We start from the raw sequence: 20,105 nt of genomic DNA, 5'->3' as shown, positions 1-20,105 counted from the left end.
ATCAGTCCTGGGTGTTCATTGGAAGGACTGATGTTGAAGCTGAAACTCCAATACTTTGGCCACCTTTTGCAAAGAACTGACTCATTGGAAAAGACCCTGCTGCTGGGAAAGACTGAAGGCAGGAGAAGGGGATGACAGAGGATGAGATGGTTGGATGGCATCACTGACTCAATGGACATGAGTTTGAGCAAGCTCCAGGAGTTGGTGATGGACAGGGAAGTGTGGCGTGCTGATTCTACAAAGAGTCAGACATGACTGTATGACTGAACTGAACTGAACTGAACTGAGATAATCACACCTGTATTTTAAAAGCTCACTTCAGGCACTGTGTGGAGGAGAGATTAATTAAAATAGGGAGCCTGGCATGGACCACCATTCCATTCAACATGCTAATGTGCTCTGCCCTGTGGACTGCTTTTAAAAATTTCATTCGGAATTAGTTGTGGGCATCGAACAATTGGGAGCTCTCATATACACTTAGAGTTACAGGCTTCTTTTGAAACTTAGGTGACCTGGCAATGCGGGGGACATATTCCTGACCTTTTGAAAACTGCCCAGAGCATGAGCCTTATAAACAGCGACCCTTTTTGGTCAAAGTGGGTGCTCTCCTGCATGCCATGGTCTGACGGATATTCTTGTTTCAGTTTATGGCTCCTGCCTTACCAGGAAAACATGAAGACCAAAGATGAGGGAATGTGGTGTGCACCTCAGTTAAACCAATGTTGGGAGCCATGTCCCATCCCCAGGCCCGAGTCACCACAGACTTCATTCCAACAGTTCTCCCCTTTCTCATCAGATTTTCCCTTTCTCCAGGATCATTCTCATTGACATAAGAATCTGTTATCATTTCTTTCATCTTAAAAATAACTTCTCCTGTTCTGCTTTTTTAGAGCGAGAGGGATTGCACCCAAACAAAGCTGCCCTTCACGTTGTCAGGAATTGGCAGCTGGAGAGTTTTAGCAGGCATCACTGTCCTAGGCTCAGACTGCCCGATGCGTCCAAGAGCTGTTTATCCTCACTAGCAAGGCTGTGCTCACTCCTGCCCTGTAGAAGGGAGAGTAAGAAGGGAGAACGTCCTTCCCTTAGAGTTCATCTAGCTGCTTCTGGCTCCAAGCACATTCCTTCAAGACGGCAGGGAACTGCGTGCCTGATGCCATCTGTCACTGATGTCACCAGAACTCTGGGCACATCCCCCTTGGCCTTTCCTCTTCTTGTATCTCACATCCTCCTGACTCTTTTCTCAAGGCTGTAGCTGACCACTTTCCATCACCTCCAGTGATACTCCCTGATTGAAGCCATGATCTTCTCTGGATTAACAATATCCCCTGTATTAGTTATCTATTGTTACCTGTCAGTTATCTATTGCTATATATCACATGTCCCCTAGACTTCCTGGCCTGAAACAGCAACATCCATGTTCTCAAAACTCGTGGGGATCAGGAGTGCACGTGTGGCTTAGCAGGCTCCTCTGCTTTAGAACCTGTCATGGTCTCTAGGTATCTGCTGGGCTGCCCAGTCAGCTCCAGCCACGCTGGCCTCCTCTCTGTTCTTCAAACATGCTGGTCATGCTGCTGCCCAGGGCCTCTGAACTGGCTCTTCCCTCCTCAGAAAAGTTCTTCCTCCAGGTTTCTGTATTGTTGAACATCGGGCTTCCCTGGTGGCTCAGCTGGTAAAGAACTTGCCTGCCAATGCAGGAGACACAAGAGACACGAATTCGAAGCATTAACTTCCTTCAATGCTTTGCTCAAATATCATGTCCTTCTTGCAGTCTACCCTGGCAAAATCACCCCATCCCCAGAGCCCCTGATTTCTTTTATATTCTTTTGTTTTTCAGTAACAGTTCTAATATACTAGTTAAATTACTTTTTTATTCATAACATAAAATGTTAAACCCATAAGGGCAAAAAGTCTTTTTCTGTGGTTTATGGTTGAATCCCAAATGCCCGGAAAAGAATAGGTGTTCAAGAAAAAATTCCTAAATGAATAAATGAAGATAGCTGAGGACCAGCCTTGGGAAACACCATATTTAAGTGACTGGTAGAGGAAAAGGACCCAGGAAGAAAATGGAGCACTGAGCATCTCCTGTTCCCTATTTCATATCCTACTGGCCCCCTTTTCCTCTCTTTTTTTAAAGTCATAATTCTCTCAGTTTTACTAATTTAATTTTTGTCCACATCCTTCAGCAATGTGTGACCTTAGTTCCTGGACTAGGGACCAAACCTGTGCCCCCTGCGTTGGAAAGCGGAGTCTTAACCACCGGACCACCAGGGAAGTCCCCTCCTTTCTTAATCTTGCCGTTTTGGGAGGCGCATCCAGCTGAGCTCACACACAGTCTGAAAGTATCTCATCACAGCTGTACCAAATGAGCGGGGGTTTTGCTACAAGGATTTGCTGCCATCAGCAGGAAGGACACCTTCAGGGACCCCCTGGACTCTTCCCCCACTCACGCAAATGGGGGAGTGAAATGCTTTTAACAGCCTTGACCAGTGGGGGATGGGAACTGATGGGTGAAGCCTCCCCTCTACTGAACCTCAGGAGGAATGTTCCCAAGTGCATCTGCGTAGCTCCCTATACAGTCCCTAGCAAGATAGAATCTGGTGGCCATAGTGGTGATATTCTCAGCCCAGGGTAATACCAGCAAATCAGCTTGTTTTCCTTCTCTGCTTTACTGTTCCAACTCCCTCTGAACTCATGTTTAGACAGAAATCACTTTCAAAAATTAATTCCTGGCTTACAAGCCTTTGTTTCATCATCTGCAGAGAAAGCTATGTTGAGACATGTCAAAGTGAGACAGTTATTAAAAAAATGAGCCCATAGATAATCAAAAAATCATGAATGAAAATACTTTCAAATGCTATGCAGGGTCGAGTGAGATTAGGAAATCTGGAGACCACACTGAGTGCACCAGAGAGGTGGGTGGGGAAGCAGCATCAAAAAACTACAATAAGGTATCAACTCACACTGGCCAGAATGGCCATCATCAAAAAGTCTACAAGTAACAAATGCTGGAGAGGGCCTGGAGATAAGGGAAGCCTCCTACACTGTTGCTGGGACTGTAAATTGGTGTGGCCACTATGGAGAACCATATGGAAGTTCCTTAAAAAAACTAAAAAATAAGAGCTGCAATATGACCCAGCAATCCCACTCCAGGGTGTACATCCAGAGAAAACTCTAATTCATAAAGAAACTCTAATTCAAAAACTGTAATTTGAAAAGCACTCCAATGGTCGCAGAAGCACTGTTAACAATAGTCAAGGCCTGGAAGCAACCTGAAGCAACCTGCTGCCCACTGACAGATGAATGAATAAAGAACGTGCGGTATATACATAAGATGGAACATTACTCAGCCCTAAAAACAATGAAGCAATGCCATCTGCAACAGCATGGACGGACCCAGAGATTATCATACCAAGTGAATAAAGTCAGATAGAGAAAGTCAAATATTGTATGCTAAGACTTATATGTGGAATCTAGCAACAAATGAACTTGTTTATGAAATAGAAACAGACTCACAGGCATAGAGAGCAAACTTCTGGTTACCAAAGGGGGAACGGTGTGAGGAGGGATAACTTAGGAGTTTGGGATTAGCAGATATACACTACTATATATAAAGCAGATAAACAACAAGGTCCTACTGTATAACACAGGGAACTAGATTCAATATCCCACAATGAACCATAGTGGAAAAGAATATGAAAAAGAATATGTATATAAATATATATATGCGTAGCTGAATCCCTTTGCTATACACTTGAAACAAACACAACATTGTAAATCAACTGTGCTTCATTCTTTGGAAAAAACAAAGTAGACTACGCAGTAGACGAAGGTGAGAAAATGGAGATGACTCTATTTCAAAGGAAATGGGCAGACTGGGGTGACAGCTTGAGGTGGGGGGTGGTATGTTGGGCACAGTGGGACAAAACAGATGTTCCAAGAATAAATACAATCTAATGAAGTAAGTGTCATAAAGTGATAACATGGGCATCTGCATGCCACATTGGCTGGGGAAGGAATACAGGAAGGCGATTATGAGCTGAGTCTTCCAGGACAGCGGTGCTAGCAGAATTGTTGAAGGGTTGCGGGACACTGAATGCTTTACAAGAGGTGTGTGTTTGAGGAATTTCAAGTATAGCACCCAGGTTGGAGCCTACACTGTCCTGATGGTTACAGGTGGCACCAGAGTCACGACAGGGCCAGAAGGTTGTCTACAGCAGCTGATTATTGTCACTCAGTGAGCTTTCTTTCATCAGGAACATTTCAGTTACAGAAGAAAGAGTGCCGTGATCACCCTAACAAAATCGGTAATTCCCTGGTGTCATGATAGTCCATCATTTATTGAACCCAACTGTTGTTTTTTTTTTCCCCCCTTTTGGCCAACCCTGTGGCATGTGGCATCTTAGTTCCCTGACCAGGGATTAAACCCGTACCCCTGTATTGGGAACACAGAGTCTTAACCACTGCACCACCAGGGAAGTCCCTGATCCAGCTGTTACAAGAATATTTTTTAGAGTTGTTTTGTTTGAACCAGAATCTAAACAAAAGCAACATTTTATATTTTAAGTGACTCGAGTCTTTTTCATCTAGAGAAGTAGCCTGCTTTTTTTTTAAATGACATTTACTTGTTGCGAAAATTGAATTCAAACATTTTAAAGTGTGTCTACTGAATAGCCAGGCAAGATTGATTTTATAATATCTGCCTTCTGGAAATTACTGAGATTTTCTTTACCACCCAAACATGGTCATTTTTGGCAAATGATTAATGGGCCCTGGGAAAGGAGGTCTACTTTACATTTGGACAATTGTGTTAAGGCTTTTACAGTCCTGGCAGCCCAGCGGCTACAGGCTATGCTCACAAAAGGTGAAGACCAGGATCAATTACAAAAAAATACGTGCCCTGGATCAGCCCATCTGTTTGCTAAACAAGCATCCCTTTGTTTGTCAAGAACATGAAGCTAATTGTCCCCAAGTTCTCCACACCCCGGGTTCCAGGCAGTCAACCAAAATTCTGTAGAACATATTCAAGATGACTCCATCCACAGGGGGAGACCAGGAGGAGAGGCTGAAAATGACAAAAAGGAGCTCCTGACACACGTTTTGCCACAAATACTTAGGAGGGAGACTTCTGTATAAATAATGAGGGGCATGACCCCTTAGCCCTCAAGGAGGTCGCACGGTGACTGGCAGACAATTTACACCCCCTCTGCCAGAGCCTGACTGTGACTCTCAGGCAATGAAGGGCGGACGTGTCAGGACCTGAGCTGCTAAGACACAACTTTATGCTCCAGCGCCTCCATCCATAACCGTTGTGCCCAAGTGCCTTCGTCCACAACAGTTACGTGCATGCTTCTGCATCCACAATCCTTGTACACATGCTCCTCCACGCACGATCCTTGGGCACAAGCTCCTCCCCGCTCGCCCCAGTGCGGTACCCAAAGCCAGGTCCTGTGGGGCGACTGCACAGCGACCAAACCCAGACCGTGATCCCCCGAGTCTTGCAAGTTTCCTGGGACAAACACTGCTCTGAGTCCTTTGACTATACCACATCAGCTTAAAATTGAATTCAGATATTGGTAATAGACCAGAAATTCTAACAGCTTCAGTTTGCTTTCCTGTGTAGAGTAACTGAATTAGTCAGGGCATTAGGGAGTAACAGTGGCTTCAGGATACCATTGAGGAACCAGGTCCTACCTTTCTGTCGTTATAAACCAAGGTTTTTCAGAACGCAAGTACCTGCATTTCTGGACTTCCTCTTTCCCCTTCTATTCCTCCTGGAAGACAGGCCAATGATTTTTCTGAGTTCACCTCTTTAATGTGAAATTCAGCCAATAGTACCAAGTCAGGCTACCAGTATCCTGTTTGCAACTCCTAAGACCACAAGCTCATTGAGAGCATTATCTTTCTTCCAAGTTAGTGGTGAGAATTAGATGAAATGTTTCACGACAGCATAAACGAGATGGTGTCTTAGTGGTCCCATAACTTTCCTTGCCATTCTCTGGCCAGACCCAGAGTTGATATACATATATTTTTTGTTTGTTTTTCCCTCAACACTTACTTTTAGACACAGGTACTTGTTGGGATGGTCTGGCTTTGTTTCTGTAATAAACAACCTCAAAGATTCTGAGGTTGACAACCACAAATTTTATTTCTTTTTCATTCTCACCTTGCTGAGATTCACTGACATATTTTCTACATCTCAAGACTGAGATTAAGTGAGCACTTCTCCCAGATGTTGCTGGGTACAAGGTAACAGAAAAAAGAGAAGGCGATGGCTCTTAAAGCTTCTGTTACAAAGTTGAACACATTATCTCTGCTCAGATTTCATTGGCCAAATTTTCATGGCAGTGGCACAGAGCAACACAATCCTCCTATAGAGAAGATGATGCATTACATGTTCAAGCTTGAAGTCGGGGCAGGATATGCATGCCTTTCCCATGGAGGGCAAGGCAGATGAGCGAGCCCCCGACGAGTATTCCCTTGGCCTGACTATTTTGGTACAAACTGGCCTCTCATGCAGCTGCCAGCATGGAGCGTTCCTGTCCATGTTTAGAACAGGGCCATAATGCCAGGAAATCCATGCCTCCTCCCACTGCCCCCCAGGCCCAGGAAGTCTTCCAGCTTCTAGCTGGAAGAACATTCCAGCTCCCTCATCCCTCAGCCGCCCTCTGTGGTAACCTGCTTTATAACATCCCCTCCGCTGGCTTCTGTCCTGTTTCTTGCTTTTCATTCCCAAGTTTGTTTTTCCTGTGATCACTTCCCATACAAACTACTTGTCCTTGAATCTTTGTTCTGGGGTCGCCTTCTGGGAATCCAGACTAAGGCAGAAGGACATAAAATATTTAGAGCAATGATACAATCTGCCCAGAAGAGAAGAATGGCTTTGGGCAGTAGTTAGCCTTCAAGGCCAGAAATTCCATCTGGAGAACGGACCCACCCTTCTCCATGTCCTCAAATCTGCTCATCTCTTAGTCAGACCATAAACATTGTTTCCCAGAAGTGATAAGGACTCCTGTACTCGATTTTTTTTTACTTTTCCATTTTTGGATTACAGGAAGCAAGACTGGTTGTTTACTCTAAACAAATTTCACTGCCTGTCACAGGGCCTCGAGGCATTTACACAGGAATTCCCTTTATAGGCATATAGGCTCCCTGCTCAGCACTGCTGCTGCTGTAGCAAGTGGAGAGGCTGAGAGCAGGTGTGTCCCAGTCCTTCTCTGTGTCTCTCCTTCCCTGCTTCCCAGACCCCCCGACCCCCACCCGCCAACTCACAAAGCATTTCTCATCCACAGAGATAGCCTGGCAGTGGCATCCAACAAGCCTCAGGTGTATACAAAGCACGCTCTCCATAGGCGTGCGCTATGTGCCAAGTCGCTTCAGTTGTGTCTCAGTCTTTGCAACTCCATGCCTGCAGCCCGCCAGGCTCCTCTGTCCGTGGGATTCTCCAGGTAAGAATACTAGAGTGGGTTGTTGTGGCCTCCTCCAGGGGATCTTCCCACCCCAGGATCGAACCTGCTCTCTTACATCTCCTGCATTGGCAGGTGGGTTCTTTACCACTAGTTTCACTTGGGAAGCCCGCACACAGGCATGCCTACAAACTAAAGCAGAAATAAGACAACTTAGTTTTCTTACTTTGAATAAAGAATTAAAAAACAACAACAGAAAAAGACTAAAAAAGATCTTTCTAAATTGGCGCTCCCTGTCTCTCTCTCACACACACCCACACACGGAGTCAGTTTGATACTCATCTTTCTCATCGTTCCACCACTGGAAATACTTTGACACTAGGAAGTGTAAAAGCCCACAATTCAGCAGCATGTGCTGTACAGGACAGTGTAAACTAGAACTACATTCGTCCACAGGAGCAAAGTGTTTTCGTCCCTTTAGGAAGAAAGTAAATATAAAGACATTTTAAAAGGAAAACCAAAACAGAAGTAGAAAAATCCATATTCAATCTAGTGCAGGGCTCCCCTAGTGGCTCAGTGGTAAATAATCCACCTGCCAATGCAGAAGACATAGGTTCAATCCCTGGTCTGGGAGGATCCCACGTGCCATGGAGCAACTAAGACTGTGCATCAAAACTCCTGAGCCTGTACTCAGGAGCCCAGGAGCTGCAACTTCTGAGCCCACCTGCCACAACTTCTAAAGCCCATGTGCCCTAGAGCTGTGCTCCACAGCAAGAGAAGCCCACTCACTGCAACTAGAGAAAAGCTCGAGCAGCGACAAAGACCCAGCACAGCCAAAAGTAAACATTCACGAGCTAATAAAATTATTTTTAAAACTCCAGTCCAGAAATCAGAACTTGGTTATAAAATATTTTAAAGCCTTTTAATTTAAGAGGATCAATGCTGCTTATTACTGTAAAAGTTATTAAACCAAACCTTACATAAGGATGGAGCCGTGCGGACTGGGACAGGAAGAGCAGAAGCCCTGTTCTAGCTGACATCCGGCACACAGGCTGCAGCTGTCACACAGATGGGAGAGGGAATAAGCTTCTGTTCCAGGGAAAAGAGACACACATTTGTGTTCAAAGGGAAAAAAGTTCTCAGCTTTTTGCGCCATGTTTGGGTCATCATATATTTTCGCTTCTTTGTGTTCTCGGGGTCCGCTCTTCTCTCTGGCAGCCTGTTGCCATGGATGGCTGATTCATTGTCAGTTTTCCAGACACGGTACTCCCCTGAAAGGGAGCAGTACAATGACTTGGGCCCCTCTGGGCAGGACACGCTGGGCGGCATGGGCGGTGGGGGGACCTGAACTTCCATCTGGATGTGCCTTTTGATGATGCCAGTTATCATTTCTTTGAGGAGATGTCCTCAGAGGGGAAAAATCAATAGAGTGATGTGCAAGAGGCATTTGTGGGTTGGAGACACACAGCCCTTACATTGAGGCTCCCAGACTAGGAATCTAAGGGAAGTAGGGTTAATCGCGAAAAACTGGGTGATGAGGCAAAAGCCTTGCAACCTTTTAATTTTACGAAGTGAGCAGATTAAGAGAAACCAACCTACAAAAGATAGCAGTTATTAGTGCCACTATTTTCAAAAGGAAGGACATCTGACTCTCCCCTTTCAAATGACTGGATGTTGCTTATGAGAACGGATAATAGCGTGTTAGTTTTCCTCCAGGCTGAAGTCTAGATTAGACTGAGGAAAGCTCCACGTGGGTCTCACTCTGTTCTAAGGATGGATGTTAGGGAAACATTGTTTCAGGGATCCCCCAGGAAGAGCTTTTATCTCCTGGGCAGGAATCTTGACACGCTTCAGATGTCATAATATGGAACACTGAAGCCTCTGGTTCATCCTTGAATTCCACAAATGTTTTAAGTAACTAGTTTGGCATTGCTCTCCCCTGATAGATTTATAAAAATTTATGTTTTAATGCCATTCATGTAATTCTTGAATTACCCAATTGATAGGTTTGCACACTTGGGGGCACAAGAATGAGCTAGAACAAATTTACTGGGCCAAGTGTCTTACTATAAACCATTGCAGCATTGTAAGATACAAGATTGGCCCACATTTTTGAAAGAGTTTGTCTGTCTCTGCTAAGCAGAACAAATATTTAAAATACAGCTGGTCTTTCCTCCATCAAAAAAACCTGAGCCAAAGGTAAGGGGAATGTGCTCTAGTTGAGCATCTTCCTTGAGGATGATACAACATGTATCATCTGGGTCCCGTTTAATGAGTCTGGTAAAAGAATCTTTACGGACTTCCCTGGTGGTCCAGTGGTTAACACTGTGCACTTTCACTGTAGGCGGCACCGGTTCAATCCCTGGTAAGGGAACTAAGATCTCGCATGTCTCACAGCGTGCCAAAAAAAAAAAAGACCTTTCATCAGGAAACCAAGGGATGTTGCTAGTTCTTTTCATCAAGGTAATTCATTTGCTTTTCTCATTTAAGAAAATGTCCATATTTTAAAATAATATGTACTGTTCAAGGTCAATAAACTTGTGATGACTATACCAAGGATTTGTTCCCAGGCAAGACTCTTCAATGGATACTAAATCTAGAGGGACATTTTTAATGGAGAGCAAAATATTTGCATGATCTTACAGTATCTCCCCTTAGAGGATCTCTTAGTTGAAAGAAGAAGCAAATATCCTAAATACACAGTAGAGTAATTGGGAAAGCCCTGGAGCGTGGTCACAATTAATGTCAGGTGGACATCATGGACTTATCCTCACCTTGGGAGTAATTAGGTGGACAAAGGTCAAGTCCAAGGGATGGAGGTGCAAGACCTGAGATGAATCTTTGGACAGCCACGGGAGGAACCACTTATGGATCATCTTAGAACTAGTATTATGTGGAATGGAAATAAACTTCTACCTTTTTTTTTTTAAACATTTAAAGACAACTAAAATCCAACTTAGACACTTTAAAGATTTCTGCACTCTTGATTCAGAAAGCATATCAAATGCAACTGTAGAAAACTCATATGTGAATTTGTGGCCTGTTGTAAGAGGTATTTCATTGTTATAAATGCTATAATTATTAAACAAGAAAAATAGCAAAGATGAGAAAGGATTCAACTCAAGAAGTTATATGAAGAGCCATAAAACAAACCTAATGAAATATAGGGAATTAATAAAGTTAAAAGCAGAACAAACATAAATAATTAAGAGAAATAGACTGCATAAATAAAAGAACATATTCTTGAGGACAGCGATGAATTTTTCTGTCAAATGTTATCTCAGAAAGAAATTAGAGGAAATAAATTCACAAAATTAAGTTGAAAAATATGATATAACCAGAGAAAGGGATATTGTTTTCAAAGTTTTAAAAAGTAATATATATTACCAATTCTTACACAAAATAGTACAAAATTGTACACAGATAAAATAGGTAATGAATAGCTGCAAAAGAAATGGAAAATGTTACCAAAGTAAGGTTCACTCAGATATGGCTTTGTAGATTAGTTATTTCAAAGTATGAAGGGACAGAAAATTCTCATAACTATTTCTATCACTGAAAATGATGGGAAGCTTCACAGCTCATTTATGTAATGAGTCTAAGGCTGAGGCTGAAACCTAATAGAAAAGACAAAAACATAAAATTGAAAGTTGAAGTAAAATATACAATAAAACAAATTTCATGTGATTGTTTCACAGTTATGATTTGAACTTTTCTATATAAATGTGATACTTCAGTAAAAAAATCAAAATAGAAAAATATAAATCTCACTGTTGATATAAATAGTAAGCTCTTACATAATAGCTGGATTCAGTAGTTTATTAAAAAGGACCACCTCAGAAGCAAGCGGGACACTGTCTAAAATTTTTATCCTTGAATTAAGATTTCTTAGTAAAATATATATTAATTTATCACATCAAATAAAAACCATGTAGTAAAAAGTCATTTGGTGAATATAAACATACACAAAATATTGAACTAGAAATACAAGGAACGTTTAACATGGTTAAAAAAAAAATCTAAGGTTAGCTTAGCTTACAAAAATACCAGAAACAGTCTCAAGAGACAAAGATTTGACTATTGCCATTGCCTTTTCTTAAACCTTATTTTAAAAGATTCAATCAAAAACATAAATGTAACTAAGATATTTAACAACTGCAAAGGAGGAGATACAATTACTATTTGCAGTTGCTATCATTTGACTTGAAAAATGAAGATAATTCAATAGAAAATTTTGCACAACTAATAAAATGCCCAGAGACAAAGTATATATGTAAAAACCAATAGCTGCAGTGGAAAAATTATTACTTCCACAATAGACAATAAAATATTTAATACCTAGGAACACGCTCAACAGAAAAAAGCGTAAGACAATTCTATAAGAGAAATAAAATGTGTTGTTATGTGCAATATTCTGGAGTGAAAATAAATCCTTACCAAATAAATTTAATACAGCATGTCCTTTAAAACAGCTCAAAGTGTTTGTTTGTTTTAATCTGGCAAACTGATGAAAAAAGTTCATTTTGGAAAATATAGGGATGATACTTGCCAAGAATATTTTGAATGAACAAGGAGTATTAAAAAGAAACTACTCAACTAAGTATGAAAATACACATAAAGAGACAATAATTAAGTGAAAGTAACTTAAACTACAGAAAAAAATGGTTTTATACACTAAAAGAAGACTTTCAAAGGTAACATTTTGCACCAATAAATATTACTATGACCATTGGTTAACTATTTTTTTGGGGGGGAGAGAGGATTAAGAAAGTCTTCTTAAGTCAACAATGAAAAGAAATAGAGGAAAATAATAGGGAAAGACTAGAGATCTCTTTAAGAAAATTAGAGATATCAAGGGAACATTTCATGCAAGGGTGGGCATGATAAATGTTAGAAACAGCAAGGAAATAACAGAAGCAGAAGAGATTAAGAAGAAGTAGCAAGAATACACGGCAGAACTATAGAAAAAGATCTTAATGACCCAGATAACCACGATAGTGTGATCACTCCCCTAGAGCCAGACATCCTGGAGTGCGAAGTCCAGTGAACCTTAGGAAACATCACTATGAACAAAGCTAGTGGAGATGATGGATTCCAGTTGAGTTATTTCAAATCCTAAAAGATGATGCTATGAAAGTGCCGCACTCAATATGTCAGCAAATTTGGAAAACTCAGCAGTGGCCACAGGACTGGAAAAGTCAGTTTTCATTCCAATCCCAAAGAAGGGCAATTCCAAAGAATGCTCAAACTACCACACAATTGCATTCATTTCACATGCTAACAAAGTAATGCTCAAAATTCTCCAAGCCAGGCTTCAATAGTACGTGAACTGAGAACTTCCAGATGCTCAAGCTGGATTTAGAAAAGGCAGAGGAACCAGGGATCAAATTGCTAACATCTGCTGGATCATAGTAAAAGCAAGAGTTCCAGGAAAACATCTACTCTGCTTCATTGACTATGCTAAAACTTTTGACTGTGTGGATCACAGTAAATTGTGGAATACCAGACCACCTGACCTGCTTCTTGAGAAATTTGTATACAGGTCAAGAAGCCACAGTTAAAACCTGACATGGAACAACAGACTGGTTCCAAATTGGCAAAGAAATACATCAAGGCTGTGTATTGTCACTCTGCTTATTTAACTTATATGCAGAGTGCATCATGAGAAACACTGGGCTGGATGACGCACAAGCTGGAATCAAGACTGCAGGGAAAAATATCAATAACCTCAGATATGCAGATGACACCACCCTTATGGCAGAAAGCGAAGAGGAACTAAAGAATCTCTTGATGAAGGTGAAAGAGGAGAGTGAAAAAGCTGGCTTAAAACTTGATATTAAAAAAACAAAGATCATGGCATCTGGTTCCATCACTTCATGGCAAATAGATGGAGAAACAATGAAAACAGTAGCAGACTTTATTTTCTTGGGCCCCAAAATCACCTCAGATGGTGATTGAAGCCATGAAATTAAAAGACTCTTGCTCCTGAAAGAAAAGCTATGACCAACCTAGACAGCATATTAAAAAGTAGAAACATTACTTTGCCAACAAAGGTCCGTCTAGTTAAAGCTATGGTTTTTCCAGTAGTCATGTATGGATGTTAGAGTTGGATCATAAAGAAGGCTGAGAGCCAAAGAATTGATGCTTTTGAACTGTGGTGTTGGAAGAGACTCTTGAGAGTCCCTTGGACTGCAAGGAGATCCAACCAGTCCATCCTAAAGGAGACCAGTTCTGAATATTCATTGGAAGGACTGATGTTGAAGCTGAAACCCCAATTCTTTGGCCACCTGATGTGAAGAACTGATTCATGTGAAAAGACCGTAATGCTGGGAAAGTCTGAGGGCAGGAGGAGAAGGGGACGACAGCGGACACGATGGTTGGATGGCATCACTGACTCAATGGACATGGATTTGAGCAAGCTCGGGGAGATGGTGAAGGACAGGGAAGCCTGGCGTGCTGCAGTCCATGGGGTTGCAAAGAGTTGGACGTGACTGAATGACTGAACAACATCACCTTACACAAAACATCAAAATGGATTCCAGAGTATTAAACAGGTAACATCTTCAAACAAAACCTATGGATGAGCGGGTGATGAAAGGTTGGATATTAAAGCTTTCTCTTACAAATTCTAACTGAAGCGGTCAAAGTATATAAAAAGAAAATAAACTGTTAAAATAACAGAAATAGACCAATGTTGGAAAAAAGGAGAATGTGTAACCATACACCCCAAACTTTAAGTGTTAACAGGAGAATAGATTACAGAAAGGCAACAAAATTCTGATTTCCCAGTAAGCAAGGCAAGTCACTTAAAGAGTAACCAGGGGACACACCTGAGAAAATGCAGGGACTTTCTTGAGCTCGGGGCTGCGTAGCAGGGCCGACTGGGGCAGCCCCGAGAAAAGTCCATGGTGGACCCCACTGCCCTGTGCCCTGGAAGTGCCCTCGATGCTCATCCAGGTCCACAGTGAAGCTGGAAGCTCTGAGCATCACACTGCTGCCTTCCCACAGTCTCCAGAGACGAAAGAGGCAGAAAGATGAAACAGGGGTGACAAATGGATAGAGAATCTGTGGTTCAGACCTACCACATTACTCGGCCGTAAGAAGGAATGACACTGGGCCATTGGTAGAGATGTAGATGGACCCAGAAGCCGTCATACGGAGTGAAGTCAGTCAGAAACAGAAAAGCAAATCTGCATATTAATGCATATGCACGTGAAATGTAGAAAAATGGTGCAACTGAACCCATTTGCAGGGCAGGACTAGAGAGGCAAAGGTGGAGAAAGGATGCGTGGACACAGAGGGGGAAGGGGAGATTAGGACAGATACACACACACACACACACACACACACACTACCACGTGTTAAATAGATTGCCAGTGGGAAGCCAGTGAGCACCGGCGCTCTATGATGACCCAGATGGATGGCATGGAAGGTGGGGGGGTGGTAGGAGGGAGGTCCAAGAGGCAGGGGATATATATGCACAAATAGCTGATTCAGTTCCTGGTACAGCAGAAACTAACAACATTGTAAAGCAACTATAATCCTAATTAAAGAAAGAACCAAAAAAAAGGGCAACCGACCTGGCAGTCCTTGGGATGGGTGGTGAGAGAGTCCCCTAATGTCTGATCACCTCTGCCCTGGGGTCTGTGTCCAGAGGAAACTTTCTTTACCTTTGGGAATCCTAGGACAGAGTGAACTTGCACTCCTGCTTGTCAGAACTATAGGTCCCTGCTGCTGCTGCTGGCAGCCCACCAGGCTCCCCCGTCCCTGGGATTCTCCAGGCAAGAACACTGGAGTAGGTTGCCATTTCCTTCTCCAATGCATGAAAGTGAGAAGTGAAAGTGAGGTCGCTCAGTCGTGTCTGACGCTTCTCGACCCCATGGACTGCAACCCAGCAGGCTCCACTGTCCCTGGGATTCTCCAAGCAAGAACACTGGACCCTAGAGGCCTGGAAAAGAAACTGAGGATCAGCACTCCTGTGAGGGTCTGAAAGCCGCTCCGCTCCTCCCCACCTCCCCCACCGTCCCCTGATCCCCGCAGCCTCACAAAGGCAGAGGAGACTCCCTGACCCCCTCCTATCTCAGGAGGAAGCCATGGAAGGTCTGAGGGAGGGCAGCTCAGTGGCCTTTGCCCACTGCTGAGAGGGGCAGCCTGCCCTGGCCTGGTGACTGGAGGGTTGGTGGGGCCAGTCATGTCGGTGGGACAGAACTGATGACCAGCCTCCAACATGAGACAACTGGACCATTCCCAGGGGATCCATGGGGATGAGGATGGCGCCTGAGTGCTGGCAGCGATGACTAGAGAAGGAGCAACGATCCAACCGTCCCACCACCATCACAGAGGACATCACCCACATACCGTGCACATCTCGGCAGGATGCACACAAGCCCCTCCTCCCTGGAAAAGGAAGGGGTGATTGAATTATACTTCCGGATTTACTAAAAAGTCACTGGATTGAACCGAGAGAAACCTGCAATTGAAGAGATCTGACTGACTGCCACTCAGCAGCCCAAGGCTAAAAGTCAGAAATTAAACCGGGTTATGGAATAAATTCCATTTTTCCATGCCTGTGGCTCAGACACCCGTGCCTGTTATACCTTCATCAAGTTGGGCTCCCCTGGCTCGCCAAGCCTCTATAGCTTCTCAGCTGTGCTTAGGTTAAGAATAAAGGTTGTGGCTCCCAAACACTGATGAGCTCCACCCTGTGTCCCCCCGCTGGTTCATCTCCCCAACTCCCTCCCTTCCTTTCAGACACTCCAGCAGCACAGCCCTGTACCCACCCTGAACAGAGAAGACCTCTCCTGTCTGAAGTCTTTCGACCTCCTGGGCCCTTCGTCAGGACTGCTGCTCCATTGCTTGGAACACAGCTTTCTTTTACCTTCCTTTTTAGTCTTGAATTCTCCGTTCCACAGTCCCATCCTCAGAAATGGTCTCTCTGACTTCCCTAATGAAGATAGAGCTCTTTTCCATTATATCCCTAATGGACTTCATAATACTTTGTAAATCAGATTCTGTATTTATTGTGTTTATTTGTTTACCATGTATTATGTGTCTCCTCTCATTGAGTGAGAACTGCCTGGTGCTAGGATGTCTTTTGGAGAAGGCAATGGCACCCCACTCCAGTACTTTTGCCTGGAAAATCCCATGGACGGAGGAGCCTGGTGGGCTGCCGTCTCTGGGGTCGCACAGAGTCGGACACGACTGAAGCGACTTAGCAGCAGCAGCAGCAGGACGTCTTTAGCTTTTTTTTTTTGTGAATCCCAATTTCTTAGAATGGTGCCTGGTTCATAAGATGCGTTTGATAAAACTTTTTTGATTGAACGAATTACTCAATTATTTAAAATCACATTAAAGGGACTTCCATGGTGATCCAGCAGGGAAGACTTTGCCTTCCAACGCAGGGGGTGCAGGTTTGATCCCTGGCTGGGGAACTAAGATCTCACATGCCTCATGGCCAAAAAACCAAAACATAAAACAGAAGCAACATTGTAACAAATTCTATAAAGATTTTAAAAATGAGTCACATAAAAAAATATTTAAAAATAAAACCATATTAAAGGAGAGTATGTGTAGAATGGAAATGTTCATGATATACTAAGTGGAAAAAAGCAGATTACAGATTGCTCTTGTTGTTTAGTTGTTAAGTCATGTCCGACTCTTTGAGACCCCATAGTCTATGTCCTGCCAGGCTCCTCTGTCCATGGGATTTCCCAGACAAGAATACTGGAGTGGGTGGCCACTTTCTTCTTCAGGGTATCTTCCCAACCCAGGGATCAAACCCATGTCTACAGCATTGGCAAGTGGATTCTTTACCACTGAGCCACCAGGGAAGTGCAGATTATAGATAGATGACTTCAACATATAGCTGAATACTGAAATTTTTAAGTCCTGGAAGGAAATGTACTAAAAACTAACAGTGACTATTTTGGGGGTACTGAGATCGTTTCTATTTCCTCTTTTATACCTTACTGGATTCTCCAATTTCTTGATCCTATACATACAGACACATTTTTTAAAGTATTAAACGCAATTATCTGGTGGAATTTTCTAATTTTTAGTCTGTTTTCCTTTATCTTTTAATCCTTTCTTAAACCTAACCCAAGAAAGGGGATGTTGCCATGGAAACAACAGACTCAGACTGAAATCCATCTGCCTCCTAAAGAGCACGTGATTTGGGACAAGGTACACCTCAGCTTTTCTGAACTTCCACTTCATCGTATAATAGAATCATGTTACAGGGGAATAATGGACAGTATCTCACAGGAGATGGTGCAGACTACCCCCTTCACTCTGAGCCCACCTGCTGTCAGAAAACCCGAGAGGAGAGGGGAGCTACTGCCTCCCCTTCCACTCTCGATCCTCATTGAGCTTTTACTTATAGCTCCTCCCTTTTCTATTTGATCTGCATTCCATCAGTTCTGGAATCATCACAGGCCTCTTCATTTATTTGAAAAGGCTCATCTGCTTGCTGAAAAATGGACTAGTATGGGCGGGGCCAGGGAGACCCAGAGTAAGATTCTTAAGATGCTTTGGGTTCTGCTTTAAATCCCCATCATCCTTTCCATTTCTGTCACTGCTTCCTTTCAGGCTTTGAAACTCTTGACACTAGAGAGGAGAAAATGGCAGTCTTTGGACTAGAGCTGGGAAATCTTAGAGAAGGAAAAATGATCAACCAATCATATTCTACATTGTCTTTTCCTAACCAAAGAACAGGTCAAAAACTGCAAAATTCGACCAGCAAACTATATTTGGCTTAGACCAGGGTGGAGTGGGGCGGGAATGAGGCTAATTCCAAACAAGAGAAAAATAAGTTTGGATTTATTGTCTAACCGACTCAGGATTTCAGAGTAGAAATGTTTCAGTGTGGCTGGCTTCTCTCCGCCAACACCAGGCATTTCCATTCCACATGGGAAGAACAAAATGAGGCAAACAATCCACGATTAAATGAAAACAGGTGGATAGGGAGCTGCGTTTATGTGTACCACCTGGAGAAAGACTATTTTCCTCTCGTGGTTTTTATAGACTTGGGGGCTGTTGAAGAAATCACACTGCCTATAAATTTAATCAACACTCATTAAGCTCATTGGGAGAGATTCCTTTAGGAAAACAACCTACATGGAAAACAAGCCCTTTGTTTCTATTGGATTTTACAATAGGGAGCACTCCAAGTTTGTAGACATTAAGGTGACAAGGAGCTAAGTATAGAAATTATCTGGTATGATTGGATTTGGGGGAGACTCTGAGTCTATAGAGAGATAAGCGTGTTTATAGCAGAAAACTGAGATTAGGCAGATATTTTATTTTCTTCAACCACGCACCCCCCCTCAATAATAACCTCACCATCACCCTATCCTCTTTCCCTACCACCAACAGATTCCATCCCCTGCCAGATTCGCCCTCGATTTCATAGCTCTGCTCTAAAGAGCTGGCTTTTCAAAAATACCTCGTTCTGCAGCCTGATGATGTGAAGCTTACTGCTGAATGTCCAGAAGCAGCAAATGTTACATAATCATAACTGTACACAGCACTGCAGAGCCTTATCTCTGAAAAACAGCACTGAAATGGCCACTTAAAACTCAAGTAAGCTCTTTCCATACCAGACTGGTCTTTCTGTAAAGACCTTCCAGGATAAAGCAGTCACTCTTCCGAAGCCCACTGCAAACTGGTTTCAACGTAAACACATCCCAGGCGCCAGGAGCTACGCTGAGTGCTGCACGTAGGATAAACAAGGGAAAGGGGAAGGGAAGCTGCCAGACTCTTGCTGGGAGCTCCAGACCTTGCTTTGTTGGTGACCATTTACTGTCCATTAAACTGAGTTACAGGGGATAACTGTTATCAGCTAGTACCCTAGAACTGGAACGCAGTTAAGTGTTCTAAAGCTCATGATTTTTCCACTATCCTAAAGTTTGAGATGACTCAGAGGAAATAAATATTTAGGTTAGTATCAGCCAAAATTCTATGCACCAGAAGTATTCTTAGAAAGAGAGAACACTGTTCACGTGGGAGAAATTCTTTGATACACCCATCCCTCCACCCTGTTCCTGGTAAGATTCTTTGTTCGTGATGGGATGCTGAAGGCATGATGGACCAGAAAAGGGATTTCTTGTGCTTCTGGGAGGGAGAAGGCAGGCAAGTGAGCAGAAAGTGTCTCAAGTCTTCTGTGACTCCCCAGTGTTGACGAGTGCTGCTAAGTCGTGTCCAACTCTTTGTGACCCTGTGAGCTGCAGCCCTCCAGGCGCCTCTGTCCACGGGATTCTCCAGGCAGGAATACTGGAGTGGGTCGCCATGCCGTCCTCCAGGGTATCTTCCTGACCCAGGGACTGAAGCTGGGTCTCTTACATCTGCATCGGCAGGCAGGGTCTTTACCATTAGTGCCACCTGGGAAGTCCATTAATGAGTAGGGTACCCTGAAAACAGTTGGAAAATTAGGTTTTGAGTCATAACTCACCTGGAGGTAAGAGAGACTCAGCTCATGTGATCTGGGAATTGAAGGAATGGAGAAGATGCTACTGATCTGGGAATTCAAGTGACATCTCATGGATTCTTTTTGCTTCCTGGACAGCCTGACCCCCCTGTTAGTGAAGAAATTCCCACCTTCCCATAGAAAACCAGCTATTTAGACCAAAGGTCTGTGGCAGGAGAAGCCGAAGACCACCTCTAAAAGAGCAAACATATACTCTGCCTTCTTTAAAAACTGCCTTT

This window comes from Bison bison, unplaced genomic scaffold (genome assembly GCF_000754665.1).
Source record: "Bison bison bison isolate TAMUID 2011002044 unplaced genomic scaffold, Bison_UMD1.0 scf7180017864043, whole genome shotgun sequence".
Taxonomy (NCBI): Eukaryota; Metazoa; Chordata; class Mammalia; order Artiodactyla; family Bovidae; genus Bison; species Bison bison.
The sequence above is the reverse complement of the archived record's forward strand: the minus strand, read 5'-3'. Positions refer to the sequence as shown.